The sequence below is a fragment of the Scardinius erythrophthalmus genome, assembly GCF_964197995.2.
Source record: "Scardinius erythrophthalmus genome assembly, chromosome: 3".
NCBI lineage: Eukaryota > Metazoa > Chordata > Actinopteri > Cypriniformes > Leuciscidae > Scardinius > Scardinius erythrophthalmus.
The window spans coordinates 55,204,406-55,225,807 of record NC_138223.1 but is presented as its reverse complement, the minus strand read 5'-3'; the positions used below and the strand labels follow the sequence as shown (position 1 = coordinate 55,225,807).

Genomic DNA, 21,402 nt, shown 5'->3' with positions numbered 1-21,402 from the left:
GTGACAATATCTTGTAATTGTTCATGCTTGAGTCACACACAGACTTCAACATTCATCATGCAAAACAAAACAATGGTAACAATTAACCACACATACTTCTTCCAGGGTGTGAGAGGACGCTGGCTCAGCTGGATGCCGCTTCTCAACCCATGTGTTTTAGTTATTTGTTATTTTAAAATTTGTTTTATTCTGCTACCAACGTTTTAAATGATTTAATAACCTATTAGGCCTACCTCTCATCTCAACATTTAAATGTGAGGTTCCTGTTGAGCTTGGATTGCTGATCGCTTTTGAGGTGATTCCTCGGCGTCTTCTTGTTTCGAGTGGCGGGTGCGGCACCTGAACGAGGCTGGAAACTGTGTCATCTCCAATCTGAAGTCGGTGTATGTCTGCGTGTGTGGATTCACTAATGGTCTGATGCTGCTGCGGCCTCTGCATTTTAATCGCTGAACGACTCCCGCGACTCAGAGTGTTGCGATCTTCACAATTTTATCAGGATTCCATTGGATATAAGCATGCTGTTTCCCTTTACTACATTCTTTTCACTGGTCTATGCTATAACTGGATTCTGTGGAACACTGGAATCAAGATTGTGGAACACCAACATGATAAGGTACTCATATTCTGAGCTTTTTTCATTGGATCATCATCTGCCTCCCAGCACCTGTATTATTAAAACTTTGAGATCATTCAAACTTTTGCATCGGCCAAGATATTTGCATCGTGGCTCCCGCCGATGTTTCTATCCTTCGCCTGCTGGAATAAATTTACTTCACTCCTCATCTAGGCGTTCAAGACATCTTAACTCTTGTGGCATCTGTTCATCTAACTTACATTTTCCTCAGAAGACATTGCAGAATCGCGTAAAGAACGCAAACTTGCGAACTTTAGAACTTGTTCTAAAATTAGACTCGCTCAATTAAATGTGCGTTCAATGAACAAGAAAGCCACGCTGCTTCACGATATAATATTGGATAGAAAACTTGATTTTCTCTGTCTCTGTGAGACATGGCATCAACCAAATGACTTTTACAACCTTAATTTAGCTAAACCACCTGGATTCACATACATTGACAGACCTAGACTCACTGGTAAAGGTGGTGGTCTTGATATTCTATACAGATCTGATTTGTCTATTGCAGAAGTTACAACACACAGCAAAAACTCCAGTGTTAAATTAACACTCCTGGGAGTGTATATGAGTCCACACTCAAGAGTGTAAAGTGTTAAAATATGAGTGTTAAATTAACACTCAAGAGTGTTAAAGTTAATGAGATAATTAAGTGATTAATTTAGTGACGATTGAGCATTATTGAAGACACCTGATGTTAACAAGCAGAATCACTGAAGGAGAAAATCACAAATTGTAAGTCACCATTATGGTGATCATTGTTTGCTTTAGTTGGGCTCTTGACCCTTATATGTTTACTTTAAATTTTGCTTGTCTGCTGTTATTAATTTATAACAGTCAGATGAACAAAGAGACAATGTGGTCTGATGGTGTTGGTTATGTTTTGACATAATCATGCTGTGATCTGAAAAACAACGGGGTTTCAAACAACTTTTAAGAAATCTTTTGTATTACATCTAAAATTCTGGATATTTATGCAGAATCACAGTTATTCTGTAATCAACAACATAAATCTACATCAGAAATAAGGGTCTTAATGAGTTCAGTGATCAAGTTCAAATGATGATTGTCATAATATAACCAACACCATCAGATCACTTTTTTTTCTTTGTTCATCTGTCAGTTATAACTCAGATACAACAGCCAAACAAAATTTAAAGTAAACATATAAGGGTCAAGAGCCCAACTAAAACAAACACTGATCACTATAATGGTAACTTACAATTTGTGATTTTCTCCTTCAGTGATTCTGCTTGTTAACATCAGGTGTCTTCAGTAATGCTCAATCATCACTAAATGAATCACTTAATTATCTCATTAACTTTAACACTCTTGAGTGTTAATTTAACACTCATATTTTAACACTTTACACTCTTGACTGTGGACTCATATACACTCCCAGGAGTGTTAATTTAACACTGGAGTTTTTGCTGTGCACCTGCTGTGTCATCTTTTGAATGCCTGACTATCAAAATTAACAGCACTTCACCAGTACTAGTTGTTTTAATCTATCGCCCACCTAAGGCTGATGCGAGGTTCTTTTCTGAACTTGCAGAATTATTGACTCTGCTAAGTCCTTTTTGTCCAGACATGCTGCTAATAGGGGACCTGAATATTCATGTCGACAATCCAAACTGTTCCTCTGCAGCTGCCTTCCTGCATGTGTTAGAGTGTTTTAACTTCATTCAACATGTTGACTTTTCAACTCATAAATCTGGACATACATTGGACCTGGTATGTTCTGTGGGTATTGGTATAGATCAGCTTTCAAAGGATGAAGTTAATTTTAGTGATCATAAATTACTGACAAGTGAATTTACCATCTCTGCCTCCCTGCAGTCTTCTAAACAGCGTGTCATATCCTTTAGAAATATTAGGAATATTGACCCTGAAAGGATTTCTAACCTGTTGCGGAGCTTCCTGTGCTTGACTCTATGACTGTTACAACTCTGCACTTTCCTCAATTCTTAATGTTGTTGCACCAGCGAAAGAACGAGTTGTATCTTTTTCCAAGTCGTCTCCCTGGTACACAAATGATCTGCGTGCACTTAAAGTTGAAGGAAGGAAGATTGAGCGGTTGTATAAAAAATCAGGCCTCACCGTTCACAAATTAATGTTTACACAACACCAGCTGCAGTATCATCTAGCTTTGAAGACTAGCAGAGAGGCATATTACTCTCATGTTATCAATAAAGGTGCTGCTAATCCTAGGACGTTATTTAAGACAATTGATAGCCTTCTCAAATCTCAAAAGAAAACTGTCTGTCCTTCTAATGAGATGTGTAATAATTTTAACAAATATTTTACAGAGAAAGTTCAGAGTATTTATAGCTATCTATAGTATATATATCTCCTTTGACTCTCCTTTGCTGACTAGTGAGTCTTACTCAAAAAACTCCTTCTACCTTCTACTGCCCTTTCGAACTTTACTACTGTCGATAGTAAACTTTACTGAACTTTACTAATGTAGACAATGTTTTTAAATTGATCATGACTATGAGTTCATCCACGTGCTTTCTTGACCCCTTGCCTACTGAGGTTCTAAAAAAGGGTTTATCACATGTCTGCCCTTCCATCACTGTAATTATTCCTCCGGCCCTTAAGGTGGCCGCTATCACACCTGTTCTAAAAAAAACTGGCTGTGATGTTCAAAATTTAGCTAACTACAGGCCTATTGTGAACCTGCCCTTTGTGGCAAAGGTTCTCGAACGAGTTGTTGTTGGTCAGTTACAGCAATATCTGTCCAATAACAACTTGTTGGAACCGTTTCAGTCTGGTTTCAGATCTGGACACAGCACTGAGACTGCACTTGTAAGGGTCACCAATGACCTACTTGTTTCCGCTGACACTGGTGCTTGCAGCATTCTAGTCCTGCTAGACATTAGCACAGCTTTTGACACTATATGTCATATTATCCTTCTTAACAGGTTGCGTGTGTTGTTGTGTTCAAATGGTTTGAGTCCTATTTAGCAGATCGTTTTCAGTATGTTTGCATGGGGAAACATAAATCTGAGGCCACATTAGTTCAGCAGGGTGTCCCGCAGGGGTCAGTGATAGGGCCGACTTTGTTCTGCGTTTATATGCTTCCACTTGGTGACATTATAAGAAAATACGGTCTGGGGTTTCATTGTTACGCTGATGACACGCAGATCTATGTTAACACACTCCCGGATCCTAATCTTGCAATCACAGCTCTGAGCACATGTATGGAAGAAATTAAGTTATGGATGCATGCCAATTATCTTAAACTTAATGAATCAAAAACAGAATTTCTACTTGTTGGTATGCCGACAGCCTTGCACAAGTTTAACTGTCAAAATCTGATCACTGATTCTGATTTACTGGCCCCAGCATCACAGGTGCGAAATTTAGGTGTTATTTTTGAATCACATTTGTCTTTTGATGGCCATATCAAATTGGTTTCAAAATCAGCTTTTTTTCATTTAAAAAATATTGCCAGAGTTCGGCCTTTTATATCCCTGCCAGATGCGGAAAAGCTTATCCACGCATTTATCACGTCGAGACTGGATTACTGTAATGCACTATACTCTGGTCTCCCTGATAAACATATTAAGAAATTACAGTATATCCAAAACGCGGCCGCACGCGTATTAACACACACAACTGTTCAGCAGCATATTTCCCCTGTTCTTTATGAACTCCATTGGCTTCCAGTAACGGCACGTATCGATTTTAAAATCTTGATTTTAACATATAAAGCAATTCATGGGATAGCACCGGAATACCTTTGTGATCTAGTTGTTCCTTACATTCCAAATCGTTCTCTCCGCTCGTCTGACTCTTCTACTCTACAGCAGCCCACATTCAAATTAAAGTCGATGGGTCGTCGCTCCTTTACGGTTACCGCCCCGCGGTTGTGGAATAAACTTCCATTTGCGATTAAAAATTCCCCAACTCTGGACTGCTTTAAGAGGTCTTTAAAGACCCATCTTTTTAAAAATGCTTACTGTCTTTGAAGTGTATCTTGTTTATATATATATATATATATATATATATATATATATATATATATATAATTTTTTTTTTGTCTGATTTTTCTGTTTTTAATTATTGTTTAATTATCTTATATTATGTTTACTATACTGTGTAGCACTTTGGGTTGGAGAAAAGCGCATTACAAATAAAATGCATCATCATCATCATCATCAACAATTAAAATTTATTTAAAAGTAAATTATCAATTACTCTCAGTTCTTTTTTAGTTATTAGAAGTTTTGTGTAAGTGAACTATACTAAGCATACTGTTCCTATTTCACTTTACTTGTTTTTTTAAGGCATCAGTTTGCACACTTTTTTTTTTTTTTAGTAAAACTAACTTACAGTGCTATGCATAAGTTTAGACACCCATGCTAAAGTTGACTAAAAAGAGGAATAAAAAATCATCTTTTGGAAATTGAACTTAATGCCTTAATTTAAAAAATTAGGAAAAATCCAACCTTTAAGGACAGCAATTTTCTTTGTGAATGAATAATGCATCGTAAATAAATAAATGTTCTTCCTTAAAATACAGGGTGCATAAGTTTGGACACCCCTATGTTAAATTCCCATAGAGACAGGCAGATTTTAATTTTTAAGTATTTTTTTTTATTTTTTGTTTAGGATACTATGCATCCTGATAAAGTTCCCTTGGCCTTTGGAATTAAAATAGCCCCACATCATCACATAGCCTTCACCATACCTAGAGATTGGCATGGTTTTATTTCAGTTAGCCTAATAGCTAGTTTGATTTGCATTGAGAGATTGGCATGGGGTACTTTCCATAAGATCATCTCTCAATGCAAATCAAACTAGCCATTAGGCTAACTGAAATAAAACCATGCCAATCTCTAGGTATGGTGAAGGCTATGTGATGATGTGGGGCTATTTTAATTCCGAAGAACATTTATTTATTTACGATACATTATTCATTCACAAAGAAAATTGGTGTCCTTAAAGGTTGGATTTTTCCTAATTTTTTAAATTAAGGCATTAAGTTCAATTTCCAAAAGATGATTTTTTATTCCTCTTTTTAGTCAACTTTAGCATGGGTGTCTAAACTTATGCATAGCACTGTATTTTGATTTTACAGTGTACACAGAAGGAAAATGCGTAGCTTCATCCTTAATTCATCCAGGCTATAAAGCTCTTCAATTCTCCTTTGTTGTTGCCCTGATAAAAGTTACAACAGTTCTTGCATCCAGAGTTTAACTGATCAAGACTTAGGCAAAAAAGCATGCTCCTAATTACCATGGTTTCTATAATATTAACAACTACAAAAATAACATTACTAATAATAAACTGTGGTATTTGTGATGAAAAACAGACAAACATCTAAACCACTGTGAAACAACTGCTATGAGAGTGACTGATTTGCCCCATATTACCTTATATTTAATATAAGGTTCTAATAGAAACATTCACAATAAATACCATAATGTCATATTTCTACAGCTAAGCAGAATGATAATTTTATAGGTCTGGCACTGCTATTTAAAAGCTTGCAATTAGCGTTGTTTTAACTCCGATCATGTAAACTGTATGTGTCGATCTGGTTTCAGCTTCACCACAGAGCCTTTAATGTTCACATTTAATGTTGCGCTTGAGTTGAATTCAAATGAGTCAAGCGAGATTGTCCACTAAATAGCAGTGTTTAATATGTGTGGGCATGGTGAGGCTTTGGCGATCAGCCCACTGGGAAAAGTTCAGGAACTCCCAGTCTCTCCAAGTGTGGGTATCTGCAGGTTGGAGTAATGGGCGTGCCGAAAGGTGGATAAAGGTCTTTATCATTGGTTGCAAAAGCTGTCTGTCAGGGTGTGGAGTACAGTTAGGTGCTAGTTTCTGTTGTAGAGATTCTCCTTTCCATTACTCCGACCTGAAGCTATCCTCAATCTACAGTATGTCAGTCTGTCTCAGTCAGTCTACTTCACAGCCAGTCACAGGATCCCTCCTTGCTCGGGCTCTACGTTATGGTGTACAGTGAGAATGGCATCTTACAGTTCTTAAGAGGCCGTTAAAAGCACAATTTGCTCCCAAAAAGAAACTCTCAAAATGTAATCATTGTCATGTCATTCCAAACTTGTGTTTTTAGCACAATTTTCCACTGGACAAAATTGCGATTGTTAACTCATGATTTCTGTTCTGTCTGTGCGCACCAATCTTGCACTTCTATCTACTCCTCAACCAGACCACCTAGAGACTTCGGGTTTTCGGCATTATGTTAAGGAAGGTCTAATCTCGGGAACGCACAAAAAAAATCCAGGAAAAGATTTACTATCTCTTAGTGTTGTGATCCCATGACGTGAGAAAATTGCGCTAAAACACTCACTGAGTTTTTATTACTTGTTTGCTTATAACAAACATAAATGAAAAAACAAAACAAAACCTGTTTAATCCTTGACAGGAACAGGCCTATGTGTACACTACAATAAAAAAAGGCTCACATAAAAAGCCAGGACTTGCATATTTCAACAGCTGTAATGTTCCACAAATTAAAGTGTCATGAAACCCCCGTTTTAGCCTACCAAGGTTTGCGCTTGTCAATTTACTGGTGTTTGTGCCATTATTCACCACCCAAAAAAGCATGTCTTAAACCTGCCCCTACCTGGTGGATTGCGTTTGTCATTATAGAAATGATCCGGCTTGCGTGTGTCTTCTTTTATTTGCACTTTTATTTTTATTTATGTCATATAAACCTGACTGAATTAGGTTACAACAACAAAATTAGAATGTAAAGGTAGAAATACTTTCTTAAAGCAACAACTGCTCATGCTTACTTTTTACAGTGCAGCTCTGACAACATCGTGGGGAAATGAAGCAACACTTTTGTGTTACTGTGCTGAGGAAACACACTAACGGCACATGTCCGTGTACCACGGCGCAGTGGAAAAAATGTCAAGGTAGCAAAAAATATATATATTAAAGATTATAATTCACTAAGAATCATATTTTTAGCGGACATAATTTCATAAAGACACTAGTGTGATAAAACACAGAGTGATACAAAAATGGCTTTAAAGCAAAAAAATTTTCTCATTATGATCGTATCATTAAAAGGCAATTTTATCATCATAATATTTTGATCAGGGAGACAACACATTTACGCATTTATCCAAAGCGACTTACATTGAATTTCAAGGTACACATTTATATTCTTATCAATATTGCTTTCACTGGAAATCGAACCCATGACCTCGGTGTTGCAAGCGCCAACGCTCTACTGTTTGAGCTACAGGAAAACTTGTTGATATAACAGCAACAGTTTCTGACAATCCAGCAGGATGACTCTGAGCCTGTGGATCCTCTGAAACAATGATCATTATAATGACCCCCTAAAACCATCCCTTCAGGCTTCAGCCCTGACTTTTGGAATATGAGAAAAACAAAACTTTAAACGTTAAAGCACTTTTTATTTAATAATTTTGTACTGTACAAGTGAGACATTGGCAAAAGTACATATAGTAATTCAGTGTGCCTAGGCATTTACTATAGCTTTGTAAATATCGTTCACTGGAATGAATGATTGGACGTTTATATTTTTGGACTGTGAGTGGAATATGCAGACGGTCCCTTTAGCAGCCTAGGCGAATATCCCACATAGCAACATTGTTTCATCCCAGATCCAGCCCACATCTGGCACATGTGGAAAGATGATCCGGCCCACATGCAGCGTGGAAGTTAATCTATGCGATACAGCGAATATCATAATCAAACCTAAAACTAACATTACTGCGCTTCCGGAGCGGTTGCTTTCCACTACAAATGCAAATGCCTGCTCTGTTAGTTAGACAGTCGAATGATAAGAAACTCAAAACCAAATCGCAGCTCACTTTGACTAGATGGTTACATGAAGAATAAGTTCTGAACTTACCACAAAATATGCAGCAGTTAAGATAAAACGGTGTGTAAAACAAAATCCCAGTGTTAACAGATTCAATGCTTCCGAATGGCATAGTAGTTTCTCTCTTTTACTTTCGTTTTTAACTCCAACCACATGTGAAAATCGCGCTCCCTCTAGTGGCGCAGAGCATCATCAAATTCTCAGGTAATTATCAGAGCAGTTGTGCTTTAACCCACATAGCAACATTTTGACGTCCCAGATCCGGCCCACATCTGGCACACGTGGAAAGATGATATTTTTCTGTTCTCTTCTTTTCTTCAGTGATTCTGCTTATTAACAGGCTTATTAAGGCTGAGATGACTCCATATTTAATATACACAGATTTTGTGGCTCAGATAAGGTCCTGTTCTGGTTTATTTCTTTGCTCTTGGCTGAGATGTGGCATTGCTATGGCCTGCTTGTGGCCCAGATCTGGAAAACAGGAGCGATCCGCCCAAGGGCCGTCATTCCAGATCATCTTTCCACGTGTGCCAGATGTGGTCCGGATCTGGGCCGAAACAATGTTGCTATCTGGGTTGTGCTTTAGTTTAGGGGTTTCACTTTCTCTTTGACCCTGTCCCTCCCTCATCTGAGCGCGCGAACCACCAAGCAATGAAAGCACTCGAGTACTAGTGTATCCTCATCACGTTTGATCGAAGAACAGAAGGAAATGTGGTTACTCACTTTTTTTTTTAATTTACAGCCTTTTTTGTGTTTTTGAGGTTATTCATGGTTCATGCTGTTGCTTTAACTCTCTAACATACCTCGTTTTTAAAATCACACTAGTGTACACCTGTCAAATCTGGCCGAAAACAATACTTTTTTATATAAATGTCTAAGCTACTTTTATCTCTATTTTAAAAATAACTTTTTAAAAAAAAGCATCAATGTATACCATGTTATAAACATATACCATGTTATAAAATGTGAACATGGGTTTCAAAGAATGTAGAAATATTTTCATATGTGTAAATTATGGACAAGATAAAGATAATATATTTTTACGTAATGTATATGCATATTATAAAATATATATACATATAGACTATATAAATTATTACACAAAACTATTCACAATGTGTTCAGCTGTGACTGGAAACTCTGTGCACAAATATACAGGAAACTAAAGTTGAGATTAAAAATGATATCAGAATCATTTTAATTTGTCATTGTAAAAACATTGTAATTGCTTTAATTATTGATGGGTGGATATTAACTTCTAGCCACTATTTTGTTTGTTTATATATTTTAAACTTATTGCATCTTTACATGCAAATATTTTGTAAATTTTGTGTAAATTTGCTTTGTATTTTATATTGTAATTTATTGTCTTGTAACCTATGATTGAATATGCTATACAGGACTCCCTTGTAAAAGAGACTGTGTCTCAATGGGACTTTTCCTGTTTAAATAAAGGTTATATATATTGTAAAACATTGTCACAACGAAATTTAAAGTGCTACTCCTGGTGCATAGAATAATACATTCATAAATTCACTCACATCATACTCTCACACAGAACCACCAATACATAATAGGACAGGTTACATAGTACTGAAAAGTGCAAATATAGTGCAAAAGAGGCAAGATAATCATCATTCATCATGATAAAGTGCTATTTCTGTAAGTGAGTGTTTAGAGTTGTGATGGCTGTGGGGGAAAAGCTGTCTCTGAATCTGGATGTACGGGTTCTGACAGACCTATAATGCCTTCCTGAACGGAGTAACTGAAAGTGTTCGAGGCCTGGGTGAGAGGAGTCCTTAATTATGTTTTTTGCTCTACTAAGGTAACGAGATGAGGCAATGCTATCAAGTGTGGGCAAAGAGCAGCCAATGATTTTTTCCACAGAGTGGATGACCCTCTGCAGAGATTTTTTTCTGAGCCACAGTGCAGCTTGCATACCACACTGTGATGCAGTACATCAGTAATGCTCTCTATGACAGAGCGATAAAAGGCCACCAGCAGTGTCTCGCTTAAAGGTAGGGTAGGTAGGATTTTTATAAAAAACTTTTTTTCAAATTTGTTTAAACTGTCTTTATATACCAATACATAATTAAAATGTAAGTGCTCTGAAAAAGAGAGTATAAAAATCCTACCTACCCTACCTTTAAGCGAGACACTGCTGGTGGCCTTTTATCGCTCTGTCATAGAGAGCATTACTGATTTGGTAGGTAGGATTTTTATAAAAAACTTTTTTTCAAATTTGTTTAAACTGTCTTTATATACCAATACATAATTAAAATGTAAGTGCTCTGAAAAAGAGAGTATAAAAATCGAGTGACTGTAGACCTTTTAATCTGCAATAAACACAGCTCATTATTTCCATTCGGGACGAAACAATTGATTGGTTTGGGCGACTGTCACTCACTCTCGCAACCATGGCTACCACCCCTGTTGCTAGATCTGCCCATATGCGCGTGCACCCGTTTGATTTGAGGAGTGCAAGAGATGCGCGGAACCTGAAGAGTAAAATTATGGCAGAGAAAGAGCATTCAAAATTCAAAACACCTGCATATGCAGTCAGCGAAGGCAAACAAGGCAAAAACTACTTCCTCGGACCCTGGTTGCCTGCACTCTTGAACGACCTCCTCTGCTTCGCCCTCGACCCCGGACCTGTCCTCGAACCGACGATGCGGTACTTGTCACCGGACTGTAACGTTAGTCCTCATCAGAGTCAACAATGCTTTCATCATGGAAACTCTTACATGCAAAACACCATCTGTTATGAATCTAACACGAAATTCACCTTCATCACAGTGTAACTGATGGTAATGGAAAAACATGTATCATTGCAACCTGTTTTTAGCTTTGCCTTATAAATATAGCTCGTTACCTATAAATATAGCTCGTTACCAAATCAAACAAAGTAGCCTATATTTTAAACTTTACCAGTATCGATATGCTAGCTTGATAGTGAGTACTAAAATAAATCTTATTTGTTTATATTTATAGTGATAAAGTTAGGTATTTTATTACATGTGATTCTGGGATGATGTCACTGCATGCACTGCGCTCCTTCCTCTCCACTCGTCTCAGGTAATAAATGCGTCTTCCAGCTGAGCCTGAGCGTTTGGCGTCGCTCGTTCATGTGTTTTGGGGGCGTGGCTTTGAAAGGAGCTCAGAAGGGAGGGGGTGGGAGTGAATGGAAATAATGAGCTCTGTTTATTGCAGATTAAAAGGTCTACAGTCACTCGATTTTTATACTCTCTTTTTCAAACAAATTTGAAACATTTTTTTTTTATAAAAATCCTACCTACCCTACCTTTTTGTTTGTAAAGTTGTTTCTCTTTAGCAGTCTCAGAAAGTAGAGACGCTGTTGTGCCCTTTTGATGATGGTGGTGTTAATAGTCCAGGATAGGTCATTAGCAATATGGACCCCCAGGAATTTGAAGGTGTGGACCCTCTCGACACTAGCCCCTCCCATGAGGAGTGGGGGTGGGTCCATCTTCCGCTTCCTCCTAAAGTCCAGGATCAGCTCTTTGGTCTTTGATGTGTTGAGTTTGAGGTTGTTGTTATGGCACCATGCTGTCAGCCTCTCAATCTCAGCCCTGTAGTGTGTCTCATCACCCTCTACTATGTGACCGACGACTGTGGTGTCATCCGCAAATTTGATGATGGTGTTTGTTGGATGAGCTGGGGAACAGTCGCTGGTGTACAGGGAGCACAGCAGAGGGCTGAGAACACACCCTTGAGGTACTCCTGTGCTGAGTGTGATGATAGAAGAGAGGTGGGGGCCCAGGCGAACAACTTGTGAGCGGTTGGTGAGAAAATCACTTATCGAAGTGCAGATGGGAGTGGAGAGGCCCAGGTGAAGCAGCTTGTTGATGAGGATGTCCGGGATAATGGTACTGAATGCAGAGCTGTAATCCACAAAGAGCCTATCGTTATGGCGATAGTATCCTCCGTGGACCTATTTGACCGGTATGCAAACTGATGGGGATCAAAGGAGGCTGGGAGACTAGATTTTATGTACCGTAGTACCAGTTTCTCCAGGCATTTCATGACAACTGGTGTCAATGCAACTGGTCTGTAGCTGTTAAGGTCCTTTGGAAGTGGCTTTTTTGGCACAGGGATTATGATAGCTGATTTCAGACAAGATGGAACGGTGGTCTGTAACAGGGAGCTATTGAAAATTCTGGTGAAGACTCCTGCTAGCTGGTCAGCAGAGGATTTAAGGACTCTGCCCGGCACCCCGTCAGGTCCAGTTGCCTTTTCGTGGGTTGATAGTCTTTAGTGAACATCTCACTTTGTGTTCCTGCAGAGTGAGAGTGTGACTCATGATGGCTGGTGGCGACAGCAGGTCTGTTTCAGGTCTGACAGCCTCAAACCTGGCGAAGAAGTGGTTTAGCTCCTCAGCCAGCAAGGCATCAGCGTTGGTGGTACTGTTGATAGTGCTGCTTTTGTAGTTGGTTAGTTGTTGTATTCCCTGCCACACTCTGTGTGGGTCTTTGTCTGCTAGGTGGTCCTCCACCCTGCCCTTATACGCCTCCTTTGCCACCTTAATACCCTTCTTCAGGTCAGCTCTAGCAGAGCAGTACTGTTCTTTATCCCCTGATCTGAAGGCGATATTACATTTCCTCAAGAGTCTCTTGACTTCTCTTGTCATCCAGGCTTTTTCATTGGGATATATCCTGATGCGACGTTCGACCGTGGCATTGTCAATACAGAAAGTAATATAATCCAGTACAGCCTCTGTGTCACCATCTAAGTCACTTTAAAATAACAGGTCCCATTCAGTGATTTGGAAACAGTCCTGGAGCTGGAATAGGGCATTGTCAGGCCAGGTTTTAATAGTCATACTACTTGGCTGTATAGCCCTCCTGACAGGGATGTATGCTGGGACCAGGAATTGTTGGATGTGATCTGACTTGCCCAGGTGAGGGAGAGGAGACCATATACATGGTCTAGTGTGTTTTTTCCTCTAGTAGCACAATCTACATGCTGGAAAAAGCTGGGGAGTACACTCTTTAAAGACCCACTCCGATGAAAATCATGTTTTTCTAGGTGTTAACATGTTCTTGTAGCATTTTTCTCATGTTAGAGGACACATCTTGAGAAAAATAAGCTCAAAGTTGTATTTCTGAGTATTTCTGCATTCAAATGTCTGTGAATCAGTAGCAGACGCAAAAATGCCGTTTAAAATAGACTGGAGTTGTGACGTAGTAACTCCACTGGGCGGGGCCACAAGCTCATACCACGCCCGCGCCCGCTCAGGTTCTGAGGAGTAGAGAAGACGAAGACGATGGCGGATCAACACCTATGTGCGGTAGCGGGTTGCAATTCTAAGAGGAGAGATAGTGGTATTAGCTTCCATGCTTTACCCAAACATGTTGCTGTAAGAGATAGATGGATTACGTTCCTTGGTGGTCACGGTAATGTTAAAAATAACACCTCGGTTTGCGGTCTGCACTTCACTGAAGAATGTTTCACCAACTGGCAGGAGAAAAAAATGGGCTTCGTCACTAAATTATTTTTGAAGCCTGATGCAGTGCCTTCCATCAAGACATCATCAACTGGACAGCCTGTGTCTTTACCGGTAAGTTTATTTATTTTTTTCTGTCGGGAGCTAGTTCAACGATCCCGCCTGTTTGCTAGCACAGTGCGGCCAAAGTGGCGCTTTTCTGTCAGGAGCCAATTCAACGATCCCGCCTGTTTGCTCGTTACATCAGCTAACGTTATCTACCTGGCAAAAAAGCCAGTGCTGCATTATGTGGCAATTCTCTGTTAACTTAGCTTCATCTGTGTTAAAGCGATGTAGATTATAATGTAATGTAACGTTAATGTAATGCGTTGTACAGGGGCTTTTTTTGAAGTTGTGTTTTGAATATGTGAATGTTACAGATAACGTTACACACACACACAAGCCGTTGCATGGCATTGTGAACCGAGCTCCGAATAAGTCACTGTTCACCGTCTATCAATCGTCATCTAAATTCCGCGCTCGTTCAAGTAACGTTAGACTAGCACACGCAGGGTGGCGACGAGTTTAGCCTGTCGCAGTCGTTTCATCACTCGTGAGAGAGTCAGTCAGTTTTTCAGATAGAGCGGTGACAGTAGCGTCATAATAATTCCCGAAATTCCGATCAATCCACTGATACTAAATATGTCCTGATTGATCACTGTGGGAGGGATGAAATATCGAAGCGAAGTCGAAGTCGAGCTGTTTTTTACCGCGACGTCTCGGAGTGAAAATATGATTGGTGATCGGTGATAACTTTGATTAATTTCGGATAATAATAATTAACGTGTATATAATACTGTAATGCTTCTATATTGACTATATGACTTCTACCTTACTGAGAAAAGTGTATGATTAATGGTAAAGTTATTTATTGTGTTCTGTTTTCGCTGTTTCTTCAGAGTAACGTCACTTCTGCGGCGGCCACACAGACAAGAGATGTAGGCTGTCAGTGGGAGCCACAGAAGAGGGGAAGGTCAACTGTGGCCACCCAGCTGTCAGAGTATACTCTCAAATCCATTCGAAGTAAAGGTAAGTGTTCTATTGTTTTTAATATTTTTAGAAATTCTTTGTATGCACCGTTTATTAAAATTGAATATGTGAATGTCACTTATTATTATGAAAATAGTGACACCGGATGTGTATTGACCCCTGGACTGTAATATGTAGTCATAGTAATACATGTCTGTTCATATTTAAAATTGTCATATTACAGCTATCCAAGTCAATCCATCCACCAGTTCCTTTGGAACCAATACTGAGGTGAAAGCAGAGTTTGGAGGATTTACTTCAACACCGGACAAGACAAGGCCCCCACCTTTGAAAAGGAGACGCCTTGAGACATTGCTGGATGACACAGAGGATCTGGATGATGCTGAGGAAGAACCAGTTGACAGTTCTCAGTCAACATATCACCCCAGCATGTCTTCTTTGAGTGACTCAACCATTGTCAGGTGATCACTTACTTTGTAGTCGAATTGCTGTATTATGTTTTATGAAAAGAGAGATGAAGAAATATAATATATTTCATCCTCCACCCACCCCACAGCCCTCCAACACCAATACAAGATATTGTAAAATATCTTGTATATGAAGATTGCCTCCTTGCTCTGTTCCATGACTGTCCAATTTGTCAGCGGACATGTGAGCTGGAGAAGTATGTCAGGGGAACATTTTTGTCAATCAGACAGAAATGTCCTTTCTGTGACTATTCCAGGCAGTGGAAAAGTCAGCCGATCATCGGCAGCACCCCAGCAGGCAACCTGCAGTTATCTGCTGCAGTACACTTTACTGGCACGTCATTTAGACAGATCAGCAAAGTAAGTAACAGTACATAAATGTGAATAAATGTAGCAAGAAGTGGATAAAAATATACAGCATTAATGGACGTATGTGTGTGTACTTTCTGTCTAATTTCAAAACATAATCAACTCATCAAGATTTGGTTGTGTTACAGGTTCTGTCTGCACTTAAAGTCTGCAACATAGTAGAGAGCACATATTTCCTCCATGCCTCATCATTTATGGAGCCATGTGTTTTCGCTGTGTGGAAGCGGACCCAAGCAGACCTGATCCAGGAAACAAAGAGTAGGCCTGGGGGAGCCGAGCTTGGGGGTGACATGAGAGCCGACAGCCCGGGACACTGTGCAAAATATGGCTCTTACTCAATGATGGACCTCAACACGGGAAAAATTATTGATGTCCAGTTGGTGCAGGTGAGATTATGGCTCATGCCCACTTAGTCCAAAAGGTACAGGATATTGTCTTGTACTTTTGTGCATTTTTTGTTATTTAATTGCTTGAGGATTGAGCACCCATTCACACTTTTTTGAGGGTTGAGGCCGTTTGGACTACATGCTCACGTAGAAACGGTAAAGTTTGATTTCCCCCAGAAGTCTAGGAGCGCAATAAAAACATTTAATTTATTTCTGAATTAGATTTTATTCATTTATGCTCATGTGCAAAACCTGAATAATTCACAGTTTAAAATCAATCTATGAAAATAAATGTCACATGGTGAATATGAAAGTCTGACCTTCTGCATTAATCATTTATTTTAATATCTCACCTATGACAGAATGTTGATGTGAAATAGAAAAAAAAATCATGTGTTTGTGCAATATTGTTTTCTCTATCCCCACAGAGTAACGAATGTGGCGGCAGTGCCAAAATGGAGAAAGAGGGCCTGATTAGGAGTCTCGATTTCCTGGAAAAATCTGCTGTGAAAGTTGCATCAATTGTTACTGACAGACACTCTCAAATCCAGAAGTTTTTGAGAATTGAGAGGAACGATATTGAGCACTTTTATGATGTTTGGCATGTTGCCAAAGGTGAAGTAAATGTAAAAAATTGTTATTCACATGGTTCTTGAACTTTGATATACACGGTCCCATGTAACAGACTTCCATTTGCTAATTCTCGCCATTCAGGTGTTTCGAAGAAAGTAGAGGCTCTGGCAAAGATGAAGGACTGCAATGAGTTAAAGAGATGGCAGCAGAGCCTGGTAAACCATCTGTACTGGTGTGCCATCTCTTCCTCATCGGGTGAAGAAGCTGTAGCTAAGTGGACCTCATTCAGTAATCATGTCCAGAACATCCACAGCCATGACAACGTCCTCTTCCCTGAGTGTCTGCACCCTGCCTTGGATGGAAGCCGCCCGAAAAAGTGGTTGAAATCAGGCATGTAATCTCAAGATCATTTAGTGTACCGGTATCCATGCTTTTGTTTGCTATAAATAATACATATCAACATTAATTTGCCAACTTGTTTGTGCTATTGCACAACTTTCCTAAAAGTGATATTGGATATGTGTATGGAAAAAGAATATTCTAATATTAATGCTATCAATATTTTAATTGCAGCATCACCGGCTTTGTTTAAACTGCAGAGGATTGTGTCAAACAAATACCTCTTAAAAGGTGTGGCAAAACTCAGCCCAAAGCACCAAACATCGGCCATTGAGGGTTTCCACAGCGTCATTCTGCGATTTGCCCCCAAAAATGTCGTCTTCTCCTACAGGGGAATGCTATGCAGGTAAACAGAATAGTCAATTTATTTGTTATATTTGGAATTTATTCATTGTTTTTTCGGATGGCCATTTTATATATTTCTGATTTCAGGTTGTATCTCGCTTCGCTGCATTTTAATGAAAATGGAAACAGGGAACGGCTGACGTCTAGAGACGGAACACCAGCATACAAGATCAAATACCCCAAGCACAAGAAAGGAAAACACACGATCCAGCCACTGAAGAAAAAACCATCATATGGTAGATTAAAGACATATCAATAATTGTTTTATTTTATTTTTTTATTTTTTGGTACATACAGATTAATGATTATCTTTTCTTCCCAGCCTATGTGGACAACCTAATGCGCGTCTTCTTCGACGAGGTGCTGCATGAACCAGCAAAATTCACTGTTGAGCTTCAGGAACTGAAGATCCCAGACACCCTGTGTTCTCAGTTCCACAGGCCAGACAAGCAAGAGGCTGTTGCTGCCTATGTATCTCGCTTCAGCCACTGATGCACTTTATTTTGCGTCTTGGCAGACCTCAAATACGGTGACCGGGAGGGGACATGTTCGGTTCACTTATTTTTGTCGTGGCCACAACCGTACTCAAACACAAATGACATGGCAGTCTATTCTTTCTGGTTGATTATTTTAATTCATATGATGTTTAATTTCAATCATTAACAGACAGTGCCTGGAGTCAGGGGCAGGACAACATAGAGAGGATAGATAGATAGATAGATAGATAGATAGATAGATAGATAGATAGATAGATAGATAGATAGATAGATAGATAGATAGATAGATAGATAGATAGATAGATAGATAGATATGAAGAGTTAAGATGCAAAAGCCTCTAAGTGCCATCTGAAATTTTCTTCTAGAATGATCATTTTTTTCAAGCTTGTATATTTAAGTTCAGTAATTTCACTTAAATGACAATGAAAATTAACTATGAATTGTCATTTAAGTGAAATTACTGAACTTAAATATAGGAGCTTGATAATTTTCATTCTAGAAGAAAATTTCAGATGGCACTTAGAGGCTTTTGCATCTGAACTCTTCATATATAGATATAGATATACATATATATATATATATATATATATATATATATATATATATATATATATATATATGTGTATATATGTAGATAGATAGATATAGATATATAAATATATAGAGAGAGAGAGAGAGAGAGAGAGAGATCTAGTGGGGTAAGAAGCCAACATAATTTCCCTCAGGGTCTGGATACTGCTGGCGGATGCTGACCACGACACAGGATGGGATCACTATTCTATTGCCATGGCCCAAGTACCCCCACACCCAGCTGACAAACTGGCGGTAGGCCAGATACCTCCTCTGCCTGTGAAAAAAATGCAAGATTATAACTACTGTATATACTTAAATGTATACTTTAATAATAATAATAATAAAATGTGATTACTGTTTTAGTAAGTCATTATTTGTTGCAATATTTTGTACTACAAAAATCTGAAATGCAGACATTTTTGAGACAACACGATGTGGGATCTTGTGATTTCTCCTATGCATCTTTTGATGTGCAGGAACTGTATTTTAGTATTATATATTTTATTACTGTATAGGGAACAGTATTTTACTTACGCATTATAAACATTTATTAGCAAAGGGCCGTGGAGGGCTCTGAAAATATTTAGGGCGTTCTCAAGTGCAAATTCATCCAGGCACACTGGCTGTAATCCTGGGTGAAGACTCATACAGGTAGGAGGCTGCAGTAGAGCCCTTAGTTTGACAACAACCTAAAAGGGGAGAAATACCGACAGCATGAATTATGTGGACATTGGCCTATATTGGAGACAAAATAATTATCAACACAATTGTAAATAAGTAATTTATAGCATCATATAATCTACCTTGGGTATTTCCCAGCAGCAAATATTCTCAGAAGCAATGGGCATTGTAATGCATTTACCACATGAACACCTGATGGGGGGGGGGGATAATAAATATATGCACAATTTAACTTTAGACTTAGGTTTTCAATGTGCTCTATAAGTAAACTTGAATTTAGATTTGATTCTGCAGCACTATGATTTATTCTTTGTGTGATAGCTATGAAAACTTCAAAAAGGCTAATCTGACTAAATGGAGCATTTTCACAAACATATTTATTAACTAACATGTTATTAGGAGATATTGGCCTGAAAATAGTCAATTCAAGAGATTACAAAAACAATACCATTCTGATACATCCACTTGTAGACGACTTGAACTATGTACGTCCTCTTGTTCATCTTGTTCCTCGTCCGAGCTGGCATCTGGCTCAAAACTGTAGGGCTGGATAGCTCCAATATTGTTCTCCATTTTAGTTGCAACGGTAATGACAGGTTGGGGGTGAAAAGCTAGGTGACAGCTAGCGGGAGGGAGAGAGAGCTCTCAGCAACGAGGAGGGGGAGGGTCGTCTCCGTGCCAACGGCTCCGCCCACAACGCAGAGGCGAATTGCTAATGAGCTACTGCCGCTCTGCTGAAGCAAAGTCCCAGAAAACGGCACAGGTTTTGTGATTTTGGCTAAAAATGGCATAATCATCATTTAAAGACCACTGAGAATGTTTAAAAATAGCTCAAAATATGATCGGAGTGGGACTTTAAGGATGCCTTATTAAGTCCCCTGCTATGATATGTATTTCCTCTGGGTGATCGCGCTGCAGTTTGTTTGCTATGGTTAGCAGGTGAGCCAAACCTGTGCTAGCATTAGCATCGGGGGCTATGTAAACAGCAGTAACAGTCACTACGGTATACTGTCTTGGTAAATAAAATGGTCTACATGTTACCGACAGGGCTTACAGGTCAGGTGAGCAGTGCTGAGCAATGATCTTGCTGTTAGTGCACCATTCATTATGCACAAAAATGTAGAGTCCTCCTCCTCTGTTCTTTCTGGAGTTCTTGTCTCGGTACTGCCTGTAGCTAGTTTGGCCTGCTAGCTGCACGGCGGCGTCCGGGATGAGGGGATTCAACCAGGTCTCGGTGAAAATCATCATGCAGCAGTTCCGTATATAGTTGTTAGTTGCTATACAGAGTTCCAACTCATCCATTTTGTGCATAATGGATCTGACGTTGGTGAGTAGTAGGCTTGGCAGTGGAGGTCTGTGTAGTAGTTTCCTTAGCCGGGCTAGCAGGCCCGACCGACATCCTCGCTTCTGCTTCCTCTCCCGTCTCCGCCTTTGTCGCCTGCCGCTGCTGACAATAATGTCTGACTATATCCTCCTAAATGTTATGCGCCGCCTGGAAGGCTCTCGTAATGGCTGTGTTATACCATAGTCCAATCTTGATCAGATCGGTGTGGCTATACTTGTAGGTAAGAACTTGACATGGAAAAGTTACAAAACACTAACGAGAAACATAAATAAACACAGACAGGAGAGCTAGGAGCTGCTGCACAGTCGCGCACCGCCATCTATCAATTCATGCAACAGAATTGAAATTGAAATTGAAAACGAATTAAAATATATGTTTTCGATTAAACCTGTTTTGTGAAACCATGAATGACAGAACTGGTCAACTATTCTCGTTTTTAATCTGATAACATCCTCTCATGTGTCTCATCTAAGGCGAGGGAGGCTGAGAAAGTTAGTAAAGTTGAAGCTGATAAAGTTGGTTGTTTATAATGATTTAATGAATGTTGCTCCTATGCAAACAATATACAAAATTAATATTTTGTTGTTATTTTTGTATTCTTTCACACACTGTCTGTTTTCCAGTCTATCTTTAATCCCAGTGTAAAAGTTGCACTCATGACTGACCAATCCGAATGGATATTCAAATGTATGTAAATTCATAATGGTATGTAAATGAAGAAAAAAATCTGTTTTTCTTCATTCAAATGAATATGACTTTTTCAAAAGAAAAATATGTGTTATCGATTTGTTTTTGTTATTATGATTTT

General features: G+C 39.1%; 1 protein-coding gene across 1 annotated transcript in view; it reads right to left on the bottom strand.

Annotated features, from left to right (window-relative positions):
* Positions 1-8,626, bottom strand: part of LOC308687501 (glutathione hydrolase 1 proenzyme-like) — a 30,378-nt gene extending 21,752 nt beyond the window's left edge. Inside the window, exon 1 of the mRNA XM_081360077.1 lies at positions 8,499-8,626. The gene's annotated coding sequence lies outside the window, so the exon portion shown is untranslated. The remainder of the gene's footprint in view (positions 1-8,498) is intronic.
* Positions 8,627-21,402: the final 12,776 nt, after the last annotated feature.